Raw genomic sequence first — 6,855 nt, 5'->3', positions numbered from 1 at the left:
TCGGGCTTGTTCGCAAGATAGTCTCAAGGTTCCACATACAGCAAGAAAGTCCCAGTGTGTAAGCACTTTTTGATCCTTTGCTTGCATTGCCTTTGCTACTCTCCCACTAGCCAAACTCATCCCCAAAATGAGACCAATTTCAAGCCCAATGTAGAGAGAGACTCACCTTTTGAGAGGCCATTTAGTAGCCTTCCACTAACTTCAACACTCAAGACTATACTTTCAGGGATCATTTCTATAGTTCACTAATTTCAACAGTCATTTTGTTGATGTCAAAGGCCACTACTCTGTACCTCTGTACTAGTCCTGGATTTTTTTTTTCCTTCCTCTTTATTCCTCTGTGTATCACAGGGGCACTAACGTGTGAGCTGAGTTTCCCACACACCTGTGAAGTCAATGCAAGGTAACTGAAAGAGATTATAAGATGGGGGAGGAGAATCAGGCTAAACCTCACGCCCTCTCTCTCTGCCTCAGGCTGAATCTTCAGTAGGGACTAAAAACTCTCAGAAGCTCAAGTTTCTCTGCATAGCCCCAGCAAGGTGTTGGTCTCCATCTCTTCCCTGTGTCCTTTCTACATAGGAGCAGTAAGGGTGCTGTGCTATTGTTAATTTCAGGCTTTCTACATCATCTTTTCACTTCCAAATTCTTCCAGAACCCACATAACCGTCTGCATTAAAGTCCCTCTATTCTAAATATTTAACACCTTCTATTGTCCCAATAGAACACTGAGTGCTTATAACACAATTTTCTAATCCTGTGAGTTCCCTAGATGGAACCACTACATAATTCCCTTCCTCCAGTGTGAGCACTATGGAAGCAACCACATTTATCCACTCAGAAAATATTTATTAAAGAACTACAAGGTCCCAATATTAGCCTAGATATTGTGGTTGGAAATTAAAAAATACTTTATAAAAATAACCCAAATGAGACAGGTGTGTATACAAATAAGCATATGGTAAAGTTCTCAAATAAAGCTGTGAGTGGACTTTGCTGGAAAAATCAGTCTAAAGTGATAGGTCAATGCACAGTTTTGGGGACAAGTCACTGCGGCACATATTATTAATCAGTCAACTTGCTTATGCTCAGCTTCCTCTTTGGTACAATGTGGATAATGGAACCAAATTAACACTGTTGTGAGGATTAAAAGCAATAATACATATATCAGAGATTAGAAAATGCCCATCCTGCCTGTAATGGGCTCAAAAAGTGCTAGGTATGACTTTATGGAAATTCAAAGAACACTCTTCTGTTATAGTGATGAGGGAAACTTTCCCCAAAGAGGAGGCCTTTTAGAGGACTCTTGAAAAAAAAATAAGAGATCATCAAGAATTTTAGGTAAAATATGTTATTTAAACAAAGAAAAATATGTTTTTATTACTGAAGAAATTTTCATGATCACTTGGCTGAACTGAAAATAATTTAACTCAATTAACATTTACCTTCCCTCTGATGGTCTGATATTCCAGGAACCCTGTAGGTATAGGAGATTTCTTGTAGCAGCTCCTTTGCTTCTGAATATCTTCAACACTGAAGCAGATTTGGGGTGATCTAACTCAACAAGTCCAAAATGAAATAAAGCAGAAGTAGGTTGCTGAATATTGGGTCAAAATAGATTTTCTTAAAACATAAGCTGAACTTTTTAATTTTAATTCATTCATAGACAATATTGTGATGGCCTGTCAAGTATCTGACACCACAGCAAACACTAAAGTTATAACAGTGGAGAACAACACATCCCTCCTTGCAAAGAACGTATTTTTTAATGAAAAGAGACAAACAGAAAGCAAGTCATAAAATAAACAAATAATATCAGTGCAGAAGATGACTAAGTGATTTTTGGCAAAAGGGTTTCTGGAGATTTCACACCAGTAGCAGCTATTACAGAAGCCCAAAGGACTAGACCTGAGCAAGTCCTTTTTGTATCTCAGCGCAGAGTGCAGTGTAGCCAGGACGTAAGTCCATGCACTACCCTTTCACACTCTATGGGAACACAAGATCACCCAAATATATAAACGAAATGTTATTAGACCTAAATGGGGAGATATACTCCAAAACAATGATGGGGGAGAACTTCAACACCCTACTGTCATCACTAATGATAGGTCATACAGACAAAAAATCAACAAAGATACATCAGAATTGAACCATACTATAGAGCGAATAGAGATAACATACTCCAGAAAATTTGATCCAATAACTACAGAATACACATTTTTTTCATCAGCACATGGAAATTTTTCAATTATACCATATATTGGGCCGCAAATAAACTCTCAGTAAGTTTTTAAACACTGAAATTATACCATAGATCTTCTCAGACTGATGTAGGCAGCCATACAGGTTAAAATGGATTAGGTTTGTGAGCTGAAAGACCACGCCTTTGCCACGCCCCTGTGACTTCATGCCCCTACCTGGCCACACCTGGGTGCCCACCAGCCAATCAGGTTAATTAACCACTCCCCTTTGGAAGTGGGTTAAAAGCTGGGACACGGTGTGTCCTGCCCCGCTCTTTTCCCTGGCCTCTTGCCAGGAGGGGGCTTGCTGTAGCCTTGTGCCTCCAGGGCGCTTGGCCTTTAGGCCACCCACCCTAGGATTCCTGGCCTAGATGCTCCTCCATGTGGCTGGTTCCCAGTGCTTGGTATTAACCCAGATTTACCCCTCTCTCTTAGATAAAGCTCTCACTCTCCTACGCATCTTTCGCACTAAATAAAGGCTTAAAATGTACCGTGTTGTCTTGTTTATGCCGGTATTTAGAATTCTTCTCTAAATATTAGGCAAGAACCCTCTCAGGCTTATTAATATTGGGGATTTATTAATAAGCATATAGTGATATTATATGGCACCCCAAATTCCAGTAGCAAATGGGGCATCCCAGATGGCACTTCTGGGGAACTTTAAGGGGTCACATTTCCTATATATTTTAGGGGGTCATCTCCGATATCAAGACTACAAAGGAATAAAACTAGAAATCAGTAACAAGAACATGAAGATCAAGCTACATGTTCCTGACTGCTCAGTGTATCATTGAAGAAATTAAAAAGGAATCAAAAATTTCTTGAAACAAATGAAAAGGAAAATACAATATATGAAATCTGTGGGATACACATTCCCTTTATTTAAGAGATAAATTTATAGCAGGGAATGCATATATTAAAAAAAAAAACTAGAAAGATCTCAAATACAGAATGTAACAATGCACCTCAAGTCAGAGAAATGCAGGCAAAATAGTCCAAAATTAGCACGAGACAGGAAATAATAAGAATCATAGCAGAAACAAATAAAACTGAAATTAAAGGAAAAATTCAACAAAGTAAAAGTTGGTCTTTTGAAAAGATAAACAAAATAGACAAACCTTTAGCCACATTAACAAAGAAAAGAGAAAAACTCAAATAAAACTAGATATGAAAAAGTAACACACAAATACAAAGACTGTTGAGAAACTACTATGAACAACCATATGCTAACCAATTGGAAAATCCCCATGAAATGCATACGTTCCTGGATATGTACAACTTAATAAGGTTAAATCAAGAAAGTACAGAAAATCTAAACAGACCAACATCAAGCAATAAGATTGAAGTATTTATTAAAAATCTCCCATCCAATAAATATCCAGGATCTGATGACCTTATAACTGAATTTTACAAAACATGTAAAGAGGAACTTACTCCAATATTTCTCAAACTATTCCAAAATATTTAAAAGGATAGAACTCTGCTAACTTCTTTTTATGAGGTCAACATTGCCCTGATACAAGTCCAAACAAAGAGATCACACAAAAAGAAAGCTATAGACAAACATCCTTAATGAATATAGACATAAAACTTCTCAACAAAATAGTAGCAAACTCAATTCAACATTAATGAAATGATCATACAGTATATATTGTATGAAAAAATGGGAGAAAGAAACTCCAAACCCCCAAATCATAAAGCAACATCAAGGAAGTGAAAGTGTTGATTACCTTGTTTGGGTCAGTAGATATTGTACATTGTATTGAAATATCACATCATAATTATTGCCAATAAATTTTTAAAAGAAGAGATTTTGGTTTAAACGTTTCTCTTTCTGTTATATTTTATGTGATTGTTAAAATATAAATGAAAATTATAAATATTTATGGTGTACCATGTGATTTTTAATACATGTATACATTTGATGAATTCTAAATTATTGATTTTTTCTTTTCAGATTCATGATTATTGTGCTCTACCTTACTAATCCTTGCTTACCCTAAAATTATAAAGTCTTATTTTTGTTTTCTAAAATTGTTTAAAGGCTTATTTATTTATTTGAGAGGCGGAGCTTTAGAAAGAGGGAAAGACAGAGAGCTCTTCCATCTGCTGCTTCACTCCTGAAACAGCCCCAATGACTAGAGTTGGGTCAGTCCAAAGCCAGGAGCCAGGAGCTTTCCTTGGACTTCCCATGTGGATTCCAGGGACACAAACACTTTGGCCATCTTCCACTGCTCTCCCAGGCACACTGGCAAGGAGCTGGATTGGAAGTGGAGTAGCCAGGAGCCAAAGAGGCACCCATATGGGATGCCAGTGACTCAGGCAGTGGATATACCAGTTATGCCATAATGCTGCCCCCAAAAAATTTAAAAATGGTGTGTTTTACATTTAGGCCTACTCACCCAACAATAGGACTTCAGAACATAAGAAGCAAAAATGACAGAACTGAAGGTAGAAAGAAATAATTGAGTTTAAGCAGATCTTTCATTGCCCCCTCTCAATAAGCGATACAACAAATAAGCAGAAAATTAATAAGGAAGTAGATTAGAAAAACACTTTCCTTTTATTTAAGATTATTTTATTTGAAAGAGAGAGAGAGAGAATCTTCTATCTACTGTTTCACTCCCCAAATGGCCCCAATGGCCAAGGCTGGACCAGACTCAAGCCAAGAGCCAGGAGCTTCATCCAGGTCTCCCATATGAGTACCAGTGCCCAAGCACTTCAGCATCTTCCACTGCTTCCCCAGGCCCATTAGCAGGGAGCTGGATCAGAAGTGGAGCAGCTGGGACTCGAACCAGTGCCTGTATGGGATTCTGGTGTTGCAGGAAGTGGCTTAATCCAGTATGTCACAACGTCAGCCCTAGCCCTGAATATTTTCAACTAACTTTATCTAACTAACATTTGTAAATCATTCCACACAATAATAGCAGAATAAACTTTTCTTCAAAAACATATAGAATATTAATTAGATGCCACATTTGGGGTCATTTAAAAATATCAAGAATTTACAAATACATTCTCTGAACACAGTGGAATTTTATTAGAACTCAGTAAGATAATCATCTATGGAAAATCCTTAAATATTTTAAATATAAATAACAAATTTATAAGAATCCATAGATAAAAGAAGAAATAAAAAGGAAATTAGAAAACGTTTGAATTTAATGAAAATGAAAATATAAAATAAATATATGTGGGATGACCCTAAAGTAGTAAATTTATAGCACCACATGATTATCTTAAAGATAGAATTTCTCAAATAAGCAAACTTTGATTTCACATTAACAAATTAGCTTAAAAAGGGCAAATTAAACCAAAGTAAGTACAATGGAAGAAAGAATGTATGAAGATCAGAGTGGCAATCAATGAAATAGGAAAAAATCAAAATGATGACATCAAAATTCTGTTGAGGAAACATAATTAATAAAATTTTAGTCAGATAAATATAAAGTTACCACTATCAGGAATAAGAGAGTTGAAATTCTGCAGATATTAAATGAATAAGAAGGAGGGGCCGGTGCTGTAGCTCACTTGGTTAATCCTCCACCTACAGCGCCGGCATCCCACATGGGCGCTGTGTTCTAGTCCCAGTTGCTCCTCTTCTAGTCAAGCTCTCTGCTGTGGCCCAGGGTCGGGGGGAAGGGGGGCAGTGGAGGATGGCCCAAGTGCTTGCACCCCTGCACCCGCATGGGAGACCAGGAAGCACCACCTGGCTCCTGGCTTCAGATCAGCATAGCACTGGCCGTAGTGGCCATTTGGGGGGTGAACCAAGGGAAGACCTTTCTCTCTGTCTCTCTCTCTCTCTCTCACTGTCTATAACTCTACCTGTCAAATAAAAAAAAATACAAAATGGAATATAAAAAAATGAATAAGAAGGAAATGTTGTAACCAATTAAATGAGAATCAATCTGAATTAGAGGAATACATGCTACATGCTGCAACATAGAAGACTTACAAAAATAGCTATAGGGGCAGGTGCAGTGGCATGGTGGACTGAGACTGCCTGCAGTGATGGCATCCCATCTGGGCACTGGTTCATGTCCAGGCTGCTCCTTTTCTGATTCAGCTCTCTGCTTATGGTCTGGGAGGTTGGCCAAGGGCTTGGGCCCTTATGCTCATGTGGCAAACCCGGAGGAGGCTTTTGGCTTGATTTCAGATCAGACTGGCTCCAGCCATTTTGGCCATTTGGGGAGTGAACCAATGAATGGAGAATCCTTCTATCTCTCAATCTCTCTGTCTACAACTCTGCCTCTCAAATAAATAAAATCTTTTTTAAAAAAGTTATAAATAAGAAAGCAGAAAAATAAGCTCATTTATTGTTCTATTTGTATGAAGTTTTACCAAATACAAACTGATCTAAAATGGCAAATCAGATCAGTGCTTGCCTGCGGATGAAACAGGAGATGGGCAGGAAAAAGATAGAGGAATTACAAAAGGGCATTAGGAGATGTTCAATTTAATTCAAACCAATTATATTTAAATAAAGTTATTTTAGAAATTATAAAATGATTTATTTTGTGACTTAATCTCAACTGCTCTAACAGAAAAGAAAGAAGGAAATGGGCTGGCGCCATGGTGCAGTAGGTTAATCCTCCGCCTACAGCGCCAGCATCCCATA

At 37.7% G+C, this 6,855-nt stretch overlaps 1 pseudogene; it reads left to right on the top strand.

The window, feature by feature from the left end:
- Positions 1-210: 210 nt before the first annotated feature.
- LOC149127690 (small nucleolar RNA U3) lies at positions 211-305 on the top strand (annotated as a pseudogene).
- The last annotated feature ends 6,550 nt before the right edge of the window (positions 306-6,855 follow it).

The sequence above is a fragment of the Oryctolagus cuniculus genome, chromosome 2 (assembly GCF_051225735.1).
Source record: "Oryctolagus cuniculus isolate XC-2025 breed Fujian yellow rabbit chromosome 2, ASM5122573v1, whole genome shotgun sequence".
NCBI classification, from domain to species: Eukaryota; Metazoa; Chordata; class Mammalia; order Lagomorpha; family Leporidae; genus Oryctolagus; species Oryctolagus cuniculus.
This window is presented reverse-complemented; position numbering and strand designations above follow the sequence as displayed.